We start from the raw sequence: 20,826 nt of genomic DNA on the forward strand, positions 1-20,826 counted from the left end.
GCAGTGATGCAGACTGGGAGAGCAGAGCTGGATAGGGAGACACAGTAGAGAGGTTAAGTGACACTGTTAGTCCTGCTGAAGGTGGCTGAAGTGACTGTGGGTTAACAGTGCCTTTTTAGGGCCGATGCAGCACACTGAGGAATGGAAAACTGACAGGTAGGGGGACATATCTGAGAAATCAGTTACAAAGGAAGTGCAGGAGTCCGAATTGCAGTTTAGTATATCCATAAGTGTGCGTCTAGCAGGCAGCAGTTAATGACAATGTAGGGATTTGGAGCCTCCACAGTAAATTTCTAAAGCCATTTGCACAGTAGATTAGTGTGTGACCCAGGAAATCAATAGCCAAAAAGTGTGTTTTATACTGAAGCTAGCAAACATGTACAAAATCACAGTACATGAATGCAGAATGACTATATTCTCGTGGTGGAATTGTGAGAGAGCTACAGTGCACTCACATATATATTTCTGATGGGACTTTGGCAAGGGAGGGAGAGCCTCTGCTGAATTGTTTGACAGAATCTGAAGCAGTAGTGGTGCTAGTACCTTGTAAGCTCAGGGTGCAGAGCAGGCTGCTCCCAGTGTCAGAGTGCTGGCCCTATGCAGGGACAGTCAACCCTACAAAATATCAACTCTGAGAAGACATAATTTGATCTAATGAATTAATCCACAGAACTATAGGGCAAATATGATTCCTAAAATACAGGGAAAGCCATTAACAATGGCTAAAATAAAAGCCAACCTGGGAGTTAATCACAGGCCCAGCTGTAACAGAGCAGTGGTTCCTGGCTGCAAAGCCACAAGCACAGGATAGAGTACTCAAGTAAATGGGCATTTCCCATATAGGCTGATTCTGGAAAACATCTGCTACTTTCAGTCAGGTGTCCTAGCTCAGTGTCAGTGCTGGCATTGCTGACGCCACCTCCAGAGTGGGTAAAGAGGAGGCAGCACTGCAACAGCAAGCCAGGTAGAGAAGCAAGGTGGATGAATAACACAGATTGGATGGAAGGGAAAAGAGAAACAGCTGTGACAATAGCTGAAGTAGAATGAAAGGGCTGAAGAGGTCAGCCAAACAAATGGAGAGCATTGCTTGATTTCTAAGTGAAGCTCAGCTGTAGAAATGCTGTTCTTGAGCAAACAGGGTTTGTTGCTGTAGTCTGGATTTGGGAGAGTGGTGATAGCAGTGGAAAAAAATGGGGTTGCTGTAAAATACAAGACTTGGGTGATCAAGACCAGAAAGAAAAGAGGCTGGAATAAGGAAAAGAAAATGGAGTGCTGGCAAGAGATTACAGACCATCTTTCCAGGTAATTTCTAGATCTACATTATCCATGGTAATTCATCAGCTGTGAGCTGGTGGGTTGGTTTTCATTTCAAGCAGTAATGATAATATTTCCTTTCTCCTCCTGCCCTTTTTCCTCAAGTGTTTAGAGTCAGTATTTCTGCTATAACTAGGTCAGGGTACCTAAATAGGTCATGAAGATGCTCTAAATGTGGCAGATCTAGAAGAAAAGCTAAGGATGGAAGACCTGGTTGTGTGTAAACAAAAGGTGGCCAGCTGGGAATAATAGGGGAGATGATCCCAGGGTGAAGTAAGGAGAGCTTGAGAAACACCAGTACGGGAACTGAGGTGAGAAAATGAGATGTGAAACAGGAGCTTGTGAGTGGCGTGTACCCCTCCATGGGAGAAGGAGTGCAGAGAATGGGATTACAGCTGCAGGAGCAGACGAATGGGATAGAAAGAGATGAGTTAAGGCTGAGGAGGAGAACCAAGAGATGCATAGGTGGGAGCAGCTGAGGAGGGCTGGGCTTGTGCGAAGGTTAGAAAGTGGTAAAAGGTGGGGGAAAGGCTGAGATGGTGAAGTGCATCTGAGAGAAAAAGTATAATGGGGAGATCAGGGACAATGTCTAACCAGAGATTGAAAAGTGGGAGATCGGAGGGAGTGGAAGGTGATATTCACATAATATAAAGCTGCCAATCCTAGCAAGGCCATGATGAAGCCATAATTGCATACCTTTTCTGCTCTCTGGGAAAGGTGCACATTGAAAGCAAAGTTCCAAAAGAAGAAAAGTCTGTGACTGTGTTTGTATGTCTCATTTGTACCTCATTTTGCAGAGGTATTGCTCACCTTGGTTTCAAAGCTCTGATTCTCATATGAAGTTTAGTGTTCTTCCACTAGAGGCATCAAAATCTATTTCCCTCCAAAGCAAGGAACAATGAAGCTGCAGCAACAGGAAGAGCTGTTTACATGAAAGAGAGAAAGCTCTAGGATTTGAAAGTTAATCATTTTTATGTGCCTAATTTTTGGTCTTTGTCACACAATGCTGTGCACATTTGGGGCTGGCAGGTTGAAAATGATGCATGCTCCCCTGTGGGATGTCTCAAACTAATGTTCCATGGCAATGTGGAAGCTTTTTCCCCATCTGCAGCATCTCCTTCCTTTTATTGCAATGTAAGGGTGTTCATGAGGGCAAAATCAGTATATCCATGCAGGCTGCATCTGCTGTGTGTGGACATTCTGGATCTGTTCCATATGGAAACTCACTTTCTGAACTGAGCAGGTCACTGTGTTGTGGTCTCTGGTAGTATATGCCTGCATTTAGCTTGGCTCCCACAGCTTCTCTCTTGATGTTTATGCTTTGGTATGATGATGTATGTGCTGTTACTCAGAGAACAGTTAGAGTAGCAGCCTGCAGGGAGGGGTGTCCCATTTTATTGTTGTTGTCAGTTGTGGCTGTAAGATGCATTGGGGTAGTTTCTGCAGTGGGGCAACCAGAGCTGTTGCTCATGGTTTGTCCATAGAGATCTGATGCACCTGAGCCCTTACCAACAGTCCTTACTCCCATAGTTGCCCTACCAATGCAGGAAGCATTTTAGTTTTCTTCTTCCATGGAGACTATTCGTTAGTCTTGACCTAACTACTAGTCAAGTCTTACCGGGTTTAGCTTTACCAATTTGGTTTGAGTAGCTGTTAGAATCCTACAGAAATTTCCTGCTAAGGGCAGTAGATTTGGGAGGAGAAGGAAGAACAAAAAGGAAATACTCGTTGAAGAGTAAGCATATTCCCCAATGGTACCAGCCTTTCTTCTGTCTCACTTGCTGTGAAGGTGTTATAAGGCTTTGATTCTAGCAGCAAAATCCACCGATTGCTTTGAGCTATTGGCTGCTCCTGTCTGTGTGATCTATAAAGTGATCTGTATATAGGCACTACCAACAGAGGTAATCATTTGGAGTCAGTGTGCAGTGGTTGCATAAAACTGGTCGGGATATGGTGATGTACTGTTGGAATGTTAATTAAAATGTCTTGGATTATCCTCATGCACTAACAGATACATTCTCTCAGCACAGAGGGAGATAAAAAAACAAGCTTGAGAGACATTGACTGTGCTCCTCACTGGTAGTAAAACAGAGTTCTGCTTATGGACACTTCAGTGTTTGCATATGACCAGAGAGTGAAGTCAGTTTCATATATAGAACAGTTGAATGTCTCATCTGGGGATGCTCTTTAGGATGAAGAAGCCTTTGGAATGTTCTTAACCTGATTGTATTTCCAAAGTTGCAGTTTGATGACACTCTCTGGTGATTGGGTGTAACAGTATGGGTGGGGTTTATTAAAAAAGATAATACAGTTTATTAATTTTGATATTCAGGAATCTCTCCACAGACCATGATTTTTAATAATAGGTTCTTCGCACTGTCATAAGAAGTATTACACAGAGGGAAAAATAGGGAATCTAGAACACTTAAGAAATAACTAGCACCAATATAGCAAACATTCATTCAACTGTTAGAAATTGGAAAGAGGATCTTGTGGTCGATATATCACTTGTCTGGTAAAGAGACTTGAGAAACTTCTTTCTGTTTAAGGCAGAAAGCACTTGAATTTAGTCAGAGGGGCTTGTGAGTGTTTAATCACACAATATTATCTCTGGACTCCTGGAGCTGAATTATTGTTTCCAGACAGTACCAAAACACTTGAGGGGAGTTTTGTCAGTGTCTTAATAGCTGTTGAGGCTTCTAGATCTTCCTAGGCTCTAACAGAGTGCTGGGAGAGAGGCAGACTATCTCTGACCTGATCCTGGTTCCTCTTGGACTCCAGACTTGGCATGGAGGTTTGCAGAGATGCAGGCAGGATGCCTTGGAGATGTGCAGAGAGCCCAATGTCAGTGGCACTTCTTGCCATGTTGTGAGGCACCTAATGCCTTCTCCTGGCAAACTTGAGGCATGTCAAATTTCCAGGTAGTTCAAGCCCAAAACATGAGGGTTTGATATTATGTAGGAGGCAGAGCAAACTGTTTGCAACTTAGCTCCATTTCTATTATTTGTCCAAATGCAATGGCTCCTTTGGCCACAGAGATTCACCAAACAGAATGGCACTTTGCCAAAGCTGACCATATTAGGTGAAACCAAGACTTGTTTACCCTTAGTTGGGCAAGACACTAACAAGTGCATAAGCACCTGTGGATACCTGTTTATCACTTTGGGAGGGGACATAATGGCACCAAGCTTCTGTTTTCCTGCTGCCCTTCTTCCCCCATCAGCAGAAGCGGGGGGACCTGTTTTAGGCCTACTGGCCTTCCATGACTGTCAGTTAAGAGTGTTAAGCAACAGTTTCAAAAAGATCCAGGAATGTATTTCACAGCAATAAATACATTGTTTCAGGCTGAAAAATCTCCTTCAATAATTTATTTTACCAAGAAAATTGAACTACTGTTGTTAAAATCCCCTCCAGGCTATAATTTATAGCCACTTGATCATCTTCTTTACTTCAGATACTTCTCCTGACCATGGCTGCTTATATTGCTTTAAAAACCCATAACAAATACACTTCACCACCAATATAAGAGGGTATCTGGAACAAAACCATTATTGTGAGATTTTTTCCCAAATATTTTCTCTGATGAAGCACCTTAAAGTTGTAGGAAAACTGGGATACAATCTCAAAAGATGAGCTGTCCAGGTGAAGCTGGGAATTAATGCCACAGCTTATTTGAAGTTTTTAATATAACCACAAAATTTGTGGAATCAGTAGAAATTTGCCAGAACTGTGAAGATAACTTTTAATTTGTTTTTACCCTGGCTATTATTTTTGTCAGAGTTAAGCTTTACTTATCTGCTCTCTTCTATGCACACATTAAGAACAAGGGCCACTCTGGGACTTCAAATCAAAGTCCAGGCAGCAGTAAAGCAGTGTAGCTACATGCATTATATGTGAGGAAGATTCACCACTGACATGAGACAGCCACCTGGAATTAATGATGGGCAGAGCCACTGAAATCCATCGTGGCACCCATACATCTCAAAAAGCAGCATCAACAATCAAGGAATTATAGAATGCTGTTGTACTTTGGCTGATTATTCTGAAATCAAAAATGAGACTGAGACCCAGCTGGTGCAGATCTCCACCTGTATGAGTTTCTTCTCTTGTCTCCCCACTCTTCACCATTTATTTTATCTGCTGTCCTCCTGGTGCCTTCAAAAGCACTTCCTACCCCTTCACCCTACCCAGTGCCAATTTCATAGCAGCTCAGCATTGTACTGCTTCCCAGTTACCTTTCTGGCTCTGTTGCTTTCTAAGGAGATTTGTAGGGGCACTGTAAGCCATAGTTTTCTCTCCAGTTCTGTGCGGATGGTGGATGTTGTAGGGTTTTTTTTTTTTAAGAGCATGACAGACAATTTTTTTTCTATTTTTTTTCAATTTTTCTTCTTAAGGGAAAAGGACCAGTAAAATACTAATGCACTTGCTGAAGTGGAGAGGAATACAGTAAAGCTGTACTTAATGATGTGCAGGAAAAGATACAGCATACATGAATCCTTAACACCTAATACAGATACAATTCCCCCCAAACCTTCCCCCCAACCAAGCTAAACCACCAAACCCCTAGTGCTTGTTTTCTCCCCCCCTCCCCCATTGTCTCAAATTTAGCCCCAAACAGGCTGAAATTCCCTGCAGCTGTGGTCTTGAAGGCTACAGGGTACTCCTACATAGTTGCCTAGATAGCAATACCTACGGAGAGCTAAAAAAGAAGGGAGAAAATAGAATTAATTGACTTTGCTGCCCACTTACAAAGTGCTGGCAGAATTATAGGCTTGAATAACAAAACTACAGTATCTGGGGACAACCAGTCCATCCCCTGGGATGGATCTTCATCTCTGTAGTTTTCTCAGGAACCTGGGAGCCCCTCAAACCACAACAGTGGGAATGTTGTGCCAGCCCTAGCTTCAACTAGGTTACAACTCATGTAACCACCAGCAAAAAGAATTACTTTCTTTTGAAAAACCTTAGGCTAGAAAGATGTGTGTGTTTTTGTTAGGGACAGCTATGAAGGAAGCATGTTACATGCATGGAAGGGGATAAATACAATCGTGTTGGATCAGTGGGAAATATCTGCAAATGAAAGAAAAGAATGGTTAAGAGAGTGCTTAATAGGAGTTTGCATAGCAAGCAGGAAGACAAGAAGGTGCAGCTACATAGTTATCAAACTATAATCTTGACACAAACTGTAGCACTATTAATATGAGACTTGTTAACTAATTAAAGAGTTTTAAATTGAAAGATAAATCCATGGCTGCATTTTGTGACTTCTGCATGTTAAATATGGTGTTGATGACACATCTTTCCCTAGTCTAGTACTATGTGAAATAAAAGAATCTGACAAGGACATCATTGCCTTTTTAGAAGATGTTGAGAAGGCATTTTGGTAGCTCTTCAAGTAAATTCTGTGTTGCTTTCCTGTTCCCTTGATCTCTGATATTTACCTGATTCTTTGAAATGTATCCAGTTCTTCCTACAGATAAACTGCACACAAGAAGTTCATTTCATCTCCTGTAGCACACACATTCCTGCAGAGTCCCTTGCATTATGTTGGGAGTCTGATCTCCACTGTGCCAGCAGGGCAGAAAGATTTTGTGTTCTAGGCCTTGACCTGCAGCTCTGGAGATCTGCATTTAATTTTCAGCTCTGCCACATACTTCCCAAGTGACCTTGTGCAAGTCATTTATTCTCTCAGCATTTAATTATCACCCTTTTGCAGATGAGAAGTTGACACTTCTCTGCCTTCCAGAGAGTAATGTGAGGATAAATTCATCAACCTTCATGTTCTGCTGTGAACAATGGGAGTTCACTGAAGCAAAACAAAGTCCAGCAGAGGAGATGAGGCAAAACAGAGAAACAAAGCAAGGATGAAGCCCATTTTAGCTAGAGAGCTGTCCTGTATGATGTCTTGCAGGATTTTACATCAATCCTCTGCATGCTCAGTGCTATGGCTTTATTATTCTGTCCTCCTGTAAAGTACAGTGACAAAACTGAGGAGGGGAATCACAAGGTTCCTTGCTCTCTGAGTAAGCAACTGTCAGATGGCTCATTCTCTTATGTCATCATTTTATGTAGCTCCTGCCTTTTTGTTTCTGTAACTAGTCTGAGTCAAGCATGGAAAATGGTCATTTATGGAATGTGAGCTGTATTGCAAACAGGAACAAAGATGCAAAGCAGAGAGAATGTTTTATGTCATTGTTGTGCTTTATTGCTCTAGAACAACTGAGCATTTCTACTCTCATTTAAAAAGAAATTCACCTGTGTGGGAATCTCCAGCATTGTGGAGCTGGGGTTCTCATTTTTACAGGTGATGTGAATCTGGATCACATGAACAGGCATCTTGGCACGAAGGTGAAGTTATTAAAAAGTTAATGCAGCTGAGAGGAGCAGGATTTAGTGCTGAGGTGTTGGTATCAGCTGCCTATGCATCTCTTGAGCCCCTGTGGTTCATCAGTACTAGTATGTGTCTTCCAGGCAGTAAATGCACACCATAGACATTTAGCAGTCCAGACAGTGCCTCCCTTGACTGGTTTCAGTTGGAGACTTCCAACAGCCACAGAGGACTGGCTGACCCTTCTTTTGTAGCTGTTCCTGCAAGTAAGAAATGCAAACAGAAGAATTCATTGCTTACATCTGTTGCTCTGTCTATGTTCAGAAGAGTGGATTTCAAGTGCCTTTTTTGTCTTGGTCCTTCAGAAGCAGGTGAGCATCCTACTGTGTAGCTAGTGCATGATCTCAAGCTTAGAGTCATTTGGGATGCCAAATTGCATGTGGCAGCTGGCTTCTTTTCAGATGAGGTTGAAGGCAATTACTTGCCCCTAGTAACAGACAACTCTGGTCTAATTTTTCTTTTGTTGCTCATGGCTTTTATTAAAGCTAAATAGAGCTGCAGGTTTTTAGCACTTTGGAATGTCACATTACAAAAGAGACTTCTCTTCTCTTAATGGAGGGTACTGACTGTGGATGGAAAACATTTATAAGAACTAGACTTAATTATTTTTATTATTTTAGGTAGTGAAAAGCTACCTTTCCCATTTGCTGTGTAATATTAGATTAAAATACCAACCAATCAAAGCCCAGAAAATAGATCAACCCCCCCAAAAACCCCAACAACCCAACCAACTCCCATCAACAAAAATCCCCACCTTGGAAATTGATTTAACTTCAGAATTAAGTTATTTTGCTTTGCAACTTCCAGGAAATACAGGTGGTCTGTTTAAGACTTTTGAGGTCTTTCGGAAGCCTTCTACTTGTCAGTCTCAAGATTTTATAAGATGACATTATATCAGCTAGCAAGGGCCAGGATGTCAAGTGAAAAATTAAATGGAGAATTTGGGACACAGCTATTTGCATATTCAAGTGGTGAACTTCAATTAAAAAAATAAAAATTAAAATTATTTCCTCCTTTGCCCCTAGTCCCAGTGGCATTTTAAAAATCTCACAGATTCTCTGTTCTTGGACTCCTGATCTGAGTAGACTCTAATCACCAATTGCCTTCCCAGCATTTCTAAGGTTAGGATGCATTTGAGGAAAATCAAGCAGCCTGTGAGAAGCAGATGCTGTCTTCGCTTCAGCTTCATCCTGGTTTCACTGGAGTTTTATTGGAAGGGTATAAAATGTGTTTTCCATAAGGAGAAAATGTGTTGTAAAGAAGGAAGACTAAGTAAATACACAATAAAGAGACATATAAAGGTGTCTGTGAGATACTGTAAGTATCGCAAGGAGATTTTTTGTCTCAGATTTCTATGGGCCCTCGCTGTAGTTCAGGGGATGACTGTGGTGCCAAACTTTACCTTTAAACCCTATGCAAGAAACAAACAGCCAACATGTTTGCAGGCTGTTCAGCATCTCTGTTAAATAAGAGAGTATAGAGAGGTGTGCTGTGGATTTAGAGGCCTGGCACACTTACGGTTTTGCTGCCACTGGGAAAGGGTATTTGTGACATGTGCTATGGCATCGCTGCCAATAGTGCGGCAGCCCTAGCAGAATACCTTTTGAAACTTGCATGAGGTATGAAAACGCAACAAGACCTTTCATCAAAAGATGTTGGATTAAGGGATGAACAAAACCTCCCATTCCTGCAGTGTGAGTCAGGTTGTATGGAGGGGGTGCAGCTGATCCTTAGGCACACATAACAAAACTTGGCAACAGGAAGTGAAGTCACATGCTTAGCAGAAACTTCAAGGGCACGCTCAGGAGACAGAATGTAATTACTCAATTTGGATTTTAGCCATGACACTGAGTTAACCCTCAGAGCAAGTATGATTTTATTTATCTCCCTTCCTCATCCTGAGAGTTCCTGAGATTAGAGCTAGGCACTGAGGACCTTGTATTTAATTTTCTTGATAAGCTTTTTCTATGACCTGCATTCTTGTAATGTCTGAGCTTTACAAATGTGAATGAGTTTAGTCTAGTATCACCTCTGTGAGGCTGGGAAATACTTTCCTAGTTGCCTTTTCATGCCTAAAGTGATCCCTGAGAGAAGTACAGGGTTGGGGATGTTCAGTTTATTTACTGAATTAGGGATTACACTTTTAGTTGCTGTCCTTTCCTGCGAAGAAAGGGTATAAATATTCAGTGTAGGAAACGACCAGTAATTTAAGGATGGATCCTCAAAAGATGTGGTGGGAAATGGACCATTTCCTCTCATTGCTGTCCTTACTCATGGTGAGCTCAGAGATGAGACACTGCATATTTAATGAACAAAATACTGAGTTTGTTCTTGTATAGGGTATTGTATGTTAGGCAGCTGACGTGTCCTCTCTTCATCCTAGTTCACAATAGGATTCTCTGACCAGGTGGCTATTATTGGTATGGGACCCCTACTCATGAAGTGCACATGTAAAGTCTGTGCTTCCTTGCACCCAAGTTTTTTCTCATGAAATAGATGGGATGCTGTTCTCCTCGGGTTTCAGACTATTTCCTGCTGATCAGCTTCTCTGAGGCCTGCTGCTGGCCCAAACCCCTGTGATCATAGAAATAACTAGATAGCTGGTGACCCAGAATGAAAAAAGGCAGCAGCTAAGCTGGAGACATGGAGATATCTCTCTTTTCTCCCCCACAAGTAATTTTCCCCCTCACCCACCCTTGACACAGTTATCACTCCTGCCTTTGTCATAGGAATGGACAATGAGTAAGGATTTAAGTAAGGCCATGCTTCAGAGTGCATAAATCTGTACTCAGAGTGGTCCGCGACAGACGTCTGTAGCCACAAAGATACCAATACAGGCACAGAGCTCTCTTGTGACTTAAGCGCAAGGGAAGATGGCCTTACCATGAAGTCTGCTGAGATCAGAGATCAGTTTGACCTGTGCTGCCTCTCTCCCCAGGGAGTGAGGGGGGCAGTGAGTTGAGAGCAGGCTGTGACCTAACATCAAGCAACAGAATCTAGAATTGTAACCCAGGTTCGGCTGTTGAAATAATCCAAGGGCAGGCGGCAGAGTTATTCACAGTACACTGCCATGCAGCCCAGCCGGCACAGAGCTTGGAGCGAGTGCCAGTTAACGGGTACTGGTGAGACCCTGGCCGCGAAGGGGGAGCGCCAGAGAGTGGCAGCATGAGCTCCCCACGGGGCAGTGAGCTGCGACGGGAGCCCGCGGCCGGTCGGGGCGGCGGAGGGGGCCACTGCCGAGCCGTTCAGCACCGCGGAGAGGGGCACTCAGGCGCGGCACCGCCTCCCGCCGGCGCCAGGCACCGTGCGCGCTGAGCGAAGCCGCTTGATGCTTTAATAAACTCTGTGCCAAGAGTTGGGGGGAAAAAAGTGGAAGTCCTTTACAAGAGCACTCAACAAAATGGCAAGTTTAACAGTCGCTACTTGGGGAGCACTTGTCAGGCAAGGCTCTCCCAGCACTTTAGGAATGTTAATGAAGCCAGCTGCAAAACAAATCATCCCGTTATAATCTAGGTAGGTTTCATTATCCTTTTCTAGTGGGGCAAACTGGGCCAGATAAGTATAATGTGGTTTGCTTCACTCTGTTAGCACAGTCAATATTGGACCTGGCAAATAAAGACCATGACCTTTGTGCTTTCCCTACTTATAGAGCCATACAGGTCCTAAAGCATCGCCCATTTGGGTTTTAAGAGATGTATTTCCTTCTCTAAACTACCATTCACTTAACTGGTCTAGGTTGGCAAGCTAGATTTTCCAGCTAGCCTAATTATAGCAGTTCTTACCTACTGCCCTTTTGTGTCCTGAGGATTGGTGCTGTTTTCAAAAAGAGGAAAGAGCATCACTAGCCTGAATTTCAAATGCACATCAGTATGTGCGTAGCGCTGGCTTTGTTATTCTTATTTTTGACAATGTTAATTTCCAGCAACAACTTCAATGCTTAGAAATATAAAAATGTGTGCTATTTTGTACTCAATTGCCAGGCATGTCCCACGCTGTTTTGCTGTTTCCCTGGACAGGTGGAGACAGAGCAGTTAGGCACTGACGGCTTCTGTCTGGTGAGCTGGCTCTTGATTGACTGATTAGCTTCTTTGTATGGCAGGCGCTCCCCTTGGCTCCATCATTAAAGATGCATGGTAACCCCTTCCAGAAGTGTGATGTTTTGTTTGGGAGTTACCTGCCTCCCTCCCCCCCCCCCAGTGAAATCATCCAGACTAGACTCAGCCATCTGGAATTTAAGAAATAAAGCTATATTTACAGCTTAGGACAATTTACAATACATATATGTACACAATATTTACAGTTATATACAAGTTAAAAGTAATACAGATACACAAAAGTAATACAGAAGCACAAAATCCCTCCCAAAACAATCAGATTGCCAGGATGCTTCTGATCCAAACCTCTTCCCCTCTCATTTCCTCCCTTCGGAAATGACCAGATCAGTCCCCGTATTTCTCATGTGATAAATCTGGAGAGATCTGAGGTGAGATGTCAAAAAATATGAGAAGAAGGTTACAGGAGAAAGGGTTAGGTCAGATTAAAAAGTTAAGGCAGAGGCAACCATACAGACCCAGACCACCAGAGAGAGAAGGAACAGAACTGAGAGCTGAGAAGTATGTGAGAAGTGAGTATCTTATCTATATTTTGACTAGTTGTGTGTCTCAGCAGAAGAATGAGTGATATAGGGTACTGCTGTTTTGTTTTGGGTTTGTTTTTTTTTTCTTCTTACAGCTAAGGATTTAATTTCTCTCAGTGAAGTATTCCAGTTAGCCTCAAACCAGTACACAAAAGGTTTTTTTTTACTCCTTTTTGCTGAGAGAGAGAGAAACAATTTTGAATGTTCTACAGTTGGGAAACTTTTGTTAATATAAAAGTAATTAGACATTAATTGTAGCCAGGTTTCTGTCTCTAAAACTGCCAAAGAACCCCCAACTGGTGCATGTATCTGTAAGAAAGTTTGAAAAAGAGAATTGAAAAACTTACCAGTGAGGATAGTAACTCACACATCTCCTCAAAAGATTTTTTCATATATAGTGTTCTGGGTTTGTGGTTTTTTTTGTTTGTTTGTTTGGTTTTTTGTAGAAGCTGTCTTTCATATTTAACAGTTAAACTTTGTTAAATACATAGGAAGAGGCTGGGAAGATGTTCTTCATTTTACAGGTGGATAAAATGAAGTGCAGAGGAGAGTGTCTTATAGACATGGTTGCAGGTATCTGAACTGTCAGGTCTCATCTCAGTCATTGCAGCTAAATCATGCTTTCCTTCCAGAGATAGGAGAAAAGACCCAGGAAATGACCTCAATTCTCCATTAGCACTGGTATCTTACAGAGCTTCTTTCCATTTCGCTGTTGATAATGCTATGAAGACACTTACCTAATACATTGTCTGCCTGGAGAAGTATATAAGTGTGGATTTAAATTGATATGCTAGTAAAACTTCACTGTTTTGTTATAAGATAACTTGTTACAGGTCAGCTTGCATCACTTGGAAAGGAGCTTAAAGCTAAGGAAAGGAAAAAAAGCTGCTCCTATTCTGCTGCAAGCATCTGCACAGTGAATTATAACACTTGCTTGTTTAACAAGATTTCTGAAATTATACTGATAAGCTGAGTAAAACTGTTTCAGACAAAATATAGAGTAACTTACTTGTGATGGAACACTTTCTGCGTCATCCCTGTAAATGATGTGATGAACTCAGAGATGACTTCACTGCTTCTGCAGTGGTGATCAGTAGTGCCACAAGTAGACTGAGCTATAGTCCTGGGACTGTGCCTGGTAAAAAGGGACAACATAATCAATGTCTTCTGTCTACAGGCTAGTATCTTAACAGCCAGATGTGTTTTGTAGCTGAGTGGGAGAAGGATGGAGTCTTCTGTTGTGAATTTGCCTGGGCATGGGATGATTATAAACACGCTTTATATCACCACTGTGACTCCTTGCATAGAGTTGAGCAACAGTGTGTTCAAAACACTGCTGTTAGCTGTGACTGACACTTGCTTAGCTGTAATAGTCCCCTTGACTTAACCCTTGAGGCCTCTTGCTGAGACTGTGACAGACTAGGCAGAACTTCACTAATTAGAACCTGCTGGAAATCTTCTCTTATACTAGGATAGTAATATGAAATGTAGCAACTGCAGATGCAGTAGGTCTTCTGGCTACTCCTGCCCTTCAGTCGAAGGATTAGTTCCTGTAGGAGGATCCTGACCCCTCTTTACAAGAGGGCAATGCTGAGAGGCATGAGGTTATTGGTTAACTAGGTGACACCCATTGCCTTATTGCAGTTCACATTCTTACATCTGAAGAGTAGAAAGTTTCAGTGCCTCAAATACTAATATAGACATTCCTGCTTGACAGACCTTTCTGCTTGACAGAAGTCTGGCCTATGCAGGCCTTTTAGACATCAACATATGGAAATTTGTTTGGTTCCATATGTGGTCAAAATCAAAGAGATCTGTAGGTCTGTAGACTTGTGTTGTAAAAATTCTAGAAGAAATCCTGCCACTTCAGAGATCTACAGAGCTCTCCACTGGCAGCTAGGCATAGCATAGATCCATCCTCAGATGTGCCATGATCCCTGGCTTAGGAAAACCAGGACAGTTGAGAAAGCAATAATTCAATAGAGCTTAACATTATCTCCTTTTTAATTACACACCATGTTGATTTGCTTCTAAAAATGTTTTAAGTCATCTTCAGTTAGGGTGATATTGATGGCAGTGGATTGTTACGGGGCTGTACCTGTGGCGGCTCGAGAAGCGCACTATGAGCAGGCTGTGAAGGCTACTCTGGTTTTGGGATATAAAATTGCAGTGCAAGGAGGAATGGATGCCACTTTGCTGTGAAATAATATAATTCATACCCATTTCTTTACAGTATTGCCCTTTGAGTAGGCAGTGACATGGCAGCTTTTGTCTAAAGACAGCTGCCTAACCTTTGCTCTCACTCCTGTTCATTGTGGAGTTTCAGCTGGGTTAGGAATGGTTTGCATGCAACAGATCTCATTCTGAGTTGCATTGGTATAGTGCCAGTCAGCTTGGGGAGGAAAGGCAAACCTGCTAACTGGAGCTTTTGCTTGTTTACAGTATATTTTTATCTCCCCTTCAATCTTCTTTCTTTTTATTTAAATACTTGATGTCAGTTCATTTGTTTTTATGACAAATGATTTTTTTCATTCCAGAAACAGAAAGCAATAGAGATGCCAGCATCATGGGGGCATCTGTTCTCTAGTTCTAATTAGTCTTTTTCCCACACTGTCTTCCAGCCTCTCTCTCTCTCTCTATATATATATATATATATATATATTTAGCCTACCTGTGTCATCCATTACAATGTACCCACCTGAATGTTATGCCAGAGACAGACCATCTATGAAGTCTTAAGCACTGCTAAAGGATGAATAAAAGCCTTTATGTGCAGCTGATTCCTGAGGGTCAAAGTCTGTATCCAGTGAGATGTGTTTAAAGGGAAAATTGTTGCTTTTTCCTTCAAGTGCCAAACACCATCATGCAGATTACTTGTGAATCTGTGACTTTGGTTGCTATATTACCCTTCCAGCCCTTTGTTTTCTGTCATGAACTGGCATGTTCCTTGTCCATGCACTTTTTTCCTCCGTAAGAAGCCCTGATGTTGTACCACCTCTCACCCTCACCTTCACACAGGTGCATGTCTCAAGAGACTTTGAAGGGATATATGAGTGTATTCAGTCCAGGACTAAGTAATTTGTTCTGAATGTGATGGACTGTGTCTATCCCAGATGCCTTTATGCTTAATACTGTTAAGTTCAGGGCTGGCTTACATGATGGAATAAAGGAAGGAATCCACTGGGACCTGTAGCCAGTAGTCAGAGCCAGTTTTTGAGATGAGCCTTACGTTGATTGCAAAGAAAGTAAGAATGACAAACCTACAGCAGGAATAAGAAGCATGGAAGTTGGACCATTAAATTGTGAAAGGGCATCATGAGTTAAATTTGAGCAGAGAAATACGTAGATGTAATGGTCCTCAGTTGATGATGATGGTGAAATTTTATGAGGCTCTGAAAGGGGTTCAGAAAGGAAAGATAATGACTGTTGTTTTGCATGGGAGAGTTTGTGAGATGGCAGTGACACCAACAAATAGATTATGGGGAACAATCCCGTTCTAATTGTAAGGGGAACGGATGAACTATCAGCCTAGCTGATCTTTCTCACCTGTAACTCTCATGTGGATACAACATTTTGAAGTGATGAGAATATCCATTAACATCCATTGAAGTCTGATAACCAAAGGCACAAATTATTCTGCAGTATTGCCACTGCACGTTTGAAACATCCCTCTCTGTTCTCTGCTGCAGATGCAGCTCACTTTTCTGCATGTTTCAGCACTTCAAATGTTTTGCCTGCCTCCTTCTCTGCTTCACAGCTGCTGCCTTAAATCCATCCATGGACACTTAGAAGATGTTATGGAAATGTATTGCTTGCCTTCAGCAATAGCAGCGGTTGGCCAGCTGAGTTGCTCCCCTAGCCTGTCAGCCCCAGCATTGTGGTGCTTGTGTTTGCTGGACTGTTCCTTCTGAGTGTACGGAGGTGAACACATGTTCCATATTAATCTTCATTTCAATGAAGTTGTTTTAGTTCATGCTTTATTGCAACGCTTTGTAATAATGCATCTGTAATGGTAGCCCTTGGGGCAGCAGTCACATGTGGCAGGCTGAGTGCCTGAACTGCTCCTGAGAATGACTCCAATCATACAGAATGAGGCACTCCCTGATGCACCATCTGAATTTATAATACCAATTTATATGGTGCCCTAAAGCGAGCTTTGTATTTGCTCTGGGACACAGGGGCCAGGCTATAAAAGGGGAACTGATCTCCATTTTTCTGCTGTCCCTTTTTCTAACTTAAACATTTGTCTAGCTTTCCAACTCGCTGTCTTAAAGCCTTGGTTTAGGAAACGCAAGAATGCGCCTTGATACACAGCGATGGGTGCAGAATCTGTAACTGGGCAAAACAGGCCTGCTTCCAGTCTCACAGCATCATTTGGAACCTTTCACTAGCTTGCACTAGGCATGTAGAAGGACATAGTCCTGCTAGCAGTGGAAGGCAGAGTCCTGGCTGCTAATTTGTTATGGCCATGCTTCTGTGGTTGGGAGTCAGTATTAGTTTAACCTGCTTGGAGAAAACAGGTGATGAAACCCAAGCCACTCAGAATGGGGTTTTCAAAACGGAGCTAGATTAGATTTTCCAAGGTAGGTGCACAGTAGGATTCTCAGAAAGTACTGAAATAACATGGATATTTAATGCCTATTAACTTTGAGAAGGGAGCATATAGTGCTTTAAAGGTCAAAAGCAATGTTTTAAGCTTGCCCTGGAAGTATGCCACACCTATCATTAAACACAGGCTAAAAGGCTTTTGTCAAAAATAGTGTCCACTAAGTGGAGAGAAGGTATATTTTGCTCTTTTTGACTCCCTGGGGAATTTCTGCTTATGCTAGAAAATTCCCACCCCACAGTGTTTTGTAGCAGCAAGGAGAGAATTCCCCCCCTTTACTCCATTTTTATTGGAGTCCTGTTTGGGAATCTTCATCTTGCATTAAATCTTCATGCAAAACAAAGACATTTGCTGTCATCTAATTGTTAAGGGGATGTGCTTCCTCCCTTGGGCAGAGAAATCTTTGCTGGCACTATATTTCTGACCTGTGAGTAGAGAAAGATAACAGATTATTTTATTCTATTGTGCTTATCCAAAATAGTGCAGGTGGTTTTAAAATTACCCAACCATTGGAAGGGCACTGGCTGCAGCAGTTGTTCCTTACCCTGAGAGCTTTCCAACAAATCGGTTAGTTATAAAAAGATACCTGCAAGCATCTTCCAGGAGCTCATGGGATAAAAGAAATTCTGCTAAGGAAACCTTCATTTCAGTGACTGCATAGCAGATCTGAGCTTAATCATGAGATGGGTGCTGTAGTGGATGTGAGGAGGCTGCTTTTTGAGGGGAAGAAAGAGTAATTTGTCTTGTCCTGCACTGATGCTATTGTGATGTCCTTATTCTACCTGCTTTTGTTGGCTGGGGAGAGCTTCTGTCTTGTGTGGGTAAGCAGCCAGCTGCAGTGAGTATTTGCCATGAGATTGCTAAGGACTGATCCTGAAGAATGGACAAAAGATTGATGCAACCCCCAAACTGTATTCCCTACGTTGTGAGAGGTATTGCCTAGTGGTTACAGCAGGAAATGTCCCTAATGTGTACCACTGGTCTTGAGCAACCAAGATGTCTGTTCTTGAGGAGTGCTGAAGGGGTCAAGGACAAACTGGAAACAATATTTAATCTTACTTGAGGAGTCACTGGAGCTCTTCAAGGGGTAGCTGTAGTGGATGCATTGACTGAACATTTTATTAGAGAGTTTTTTTTCTTTTGCTCTTCTGCTTTTAGTACTCATCAGTACCTATTCTTACCCAACACTGTTGATAGACAGCAGGTATGACATGGTATTTGTTGCCAGGTAAGGACACTGTGATGTCATTGGTTCATTTTCACTGCTCCATCTAAGGATTCAGGAACAAGAAGAGGACACAGGTTCAAGTGGAGGAGGTAGTAAGCAAAAAAGATCTGCTGAGTCTTGCTGAAGAGAGGGGTGATAATATCTCAGAAACTGGAGTGATCCCATGGATTCAGAAGACTTGGGAAGCAAGAAATGGAGTGGAGTTCAATACTGGTGGCAGTACTTGTTTGTATGTTAACTCTGAACTGTGGCTTTGTTTTTGACCATTTCACTGCTGCCTCTAAAAGTGGTCCTCTTCCTCAATGGCCAGCACCGAGTCAGGGTCACAGTGGCATTGTGGTTAATGGAAGATAGTAGCAACTGGTTTTCTGTCTTAGAGTGCCTTAGAATAGGTGTAAGTATGTGTCTAGTATCTGGTAGTAGAAGTCATAAAGCCAGTGTGACAACCATCAAATTTTAAATTGCTATCTGAAAGTACATCTTGCTTTTCCCCCCTTTCTTCTCTTGCACACTCAAGCATGTGCACAAATCTGTATCAGTTGTTATGCTTATGTATTCTTAAGTATAAATGCACGTATATGAAACACCCTCCCACAATGATGGTCTCAAGATAGTGGGAAACACTGTATGAGACTTGGAGAAGGTCCTGCATCATTTTTGACCCAATTTATTAGCTGATGTAGTGAAGCATCCTCCCTTTCCATATAGGCCTCGCCCTGAATGTGCTCCTGCAACATTTGCACACACACACACACACACCAGTCTGACTTAAACCCTCTTACATACTCCTCCTACAAGGAGTTGTCTCATTTGAATGGGTTCACCCTTACATGCCTGGGTACACACATTAGGGTTTTTGGCACATGCTCTCCCATTCATAGACTGCTACATGCTCAAATGTCTGTCTGTATAGTTTCTGTCTCCTGTACACTTGGATAAACAAAGCAATGCTCTGAAAATTGCTCCCTGTATACATTGTGTAGAGTTCCTCTGTAGCTATTAAACAAATGCAATGGAATGTGTTAGGAGGAGGGAAAAGACTGTGAATCAAACATAAACAGATATGTCCTGCAAGTGGTCAGGATAACTTTGGAGGTTGAACCTCCTGCTGGAATGAAAAATTGTTTGGAGGAGAAAGGTTTAAAACTAATCCTCTGAAATGATGGCAAAGGAAATTCTGACCAAATGCTGTCATCTCTGTTATTTCTTATTACTGTAATGAGTTTTGCTCTCTCAAGTAGGATAAGATCTCCAGTGAGATAAGATCAGCTTTGTTTGGCACAACCAAGACGATCTGATGGCAGTTTGGACTGCAGCTTCTAAATTCACCTTGGGCAAAAAGACACTGAAAGTGCTAACATGGCAAAAAAGGAAATACAGCTGGAGAGATAAACTGCATTTTTGCCTTGATGAACAGAATTCCCTGCCACTGTTTCAATGGCAAGTTCCCCTTGAGCCTCATTTCCGTTAGATAGTACCACATAAATTCTTGATTTCAAGGATTTGGTGAAGGCCATTCAGAGAGCCAAAGGAAAGAGCCCAGGAGATGGTAATGGAATGCAACCTCTCTTCCCATCCCCTGCTGCCATACTTGAGACTAGTGTAGATGGAATCTTCTAGATCTTCTGTTGCAGCATTTGGACATCCTGACATGATGGATGACACCTCTAACTCCTGCCTGTTCTGTCTCCAGAGCCTTTTGCAGGCTCTGATCCCTTTCACCACTTCTTAATAGAAGAGTACTAGGAACTGGCAACAATGGTGCATGCAGTTTGTCCTGCAGCAGGGAGTTAGGTAGCTTCTGCAAGTCGGATTGCTCTTCTACCAAGATGTAAGTAAAAGATATGTCTTGTGGGTGCTACAGCCACTGCCCTGAGTTATCCAGCCCAGACCTCAGAGCAGAATAAATACTCAGAAATTAAACAGTCACTCCTAGCAATTCATGGAAAATGGCACCAACTGAATTGCCCCAGTTGGGCAGCATCACATCTTTTATAAGCTCACATGCCTGGTTTAACTAAAGTCTTCGAAATAGGCAAAAGACAGGGAGTAACATGTCTATGCCTGTTTATTCTTGCCTTTGTCTAATCTCCTCAGTGATGGGAGCAGAGAGCACAGTGCCCATGTGGGGAGGGAGTGGCTATGTGCTCAGGTGTGTAAATTATACTGCTGCTGATCTGCAAGGCCCCTTGGAAGGAGAACTGGCTCTTTTCTTAATGAAGACACCAGAAAAGGCTGACATATCTAGTGGTCATCTTATAGAATGTACTTCATCTAGAGCATGGCAGACATGCTATGAGCTCTCGGTACAATACCAGTGGTGTATGCTGGGGAGGAGAGCAGTATTAGAGAGGACTGGCAGGAACCTTCCCATGGTACTGGTGTGGGGCGGTGTGTTGGGTTTTTCTTCTGTGTTTGGTTTGGCTATTTTTCATCCTCTCCATACAGCTTGTATGAGCTAGAGATGTGAAAGAAAGAATTGGAGGAATTAGTTGAAAAAATCTGCTCTGCTATTGGACAGTCAGTATTGCTTGCTGGGCAAAGAACTTGTACAGCACTCCTTTCCTCTTGCCTCTGTTTTCTTCCACATCACAGCAAAGATGTGCCTTGCAACCTTGAAGAAACTTCCCTGTTCTTCTAATATTCTCACTACT

At 42.4% G+C, this 20,826-nt stretch overlaps 1 protein-coding gene across 1 annotated transcript in view; it reads left to right on the top strand.

Moving 5' to 3' along the window:
* Nucleotides 1–1,032: 1,032 nt before the first annotated feature.
* NRXN3 (neurexin 3) overlaps nt 1,033–20,826 on the top strand; it is a 1,092,565-nt gene continuing 1,072,771 nt past the window's right edge. Inside the window, exon 1 of the mRNA XM_064150720.1 lies at nt 1,033–1,302. The gene's annotated coding sequence lies outside the window, so the exon portion shown is untranslated. The remainder of the gene's footprint in view (nt 1,303–20,826) is intronic.

The sequence above is a fragment of the Pogoniulus pusillus genome, chromosome 1 (genome assembly GCF_015220805.1).
Source record: "Pogoniulus pusillus isolate bPogPus1 chromosome 1, bPogPus1.pri, whole genome shotgun sequence".
Classification (NCBI taxonomy): Eukaryota; Metazoa; Chordata; class Aves; order Piciformes; family Lybiidae; genus Pogoniulus; species Pogoniulus pusillus.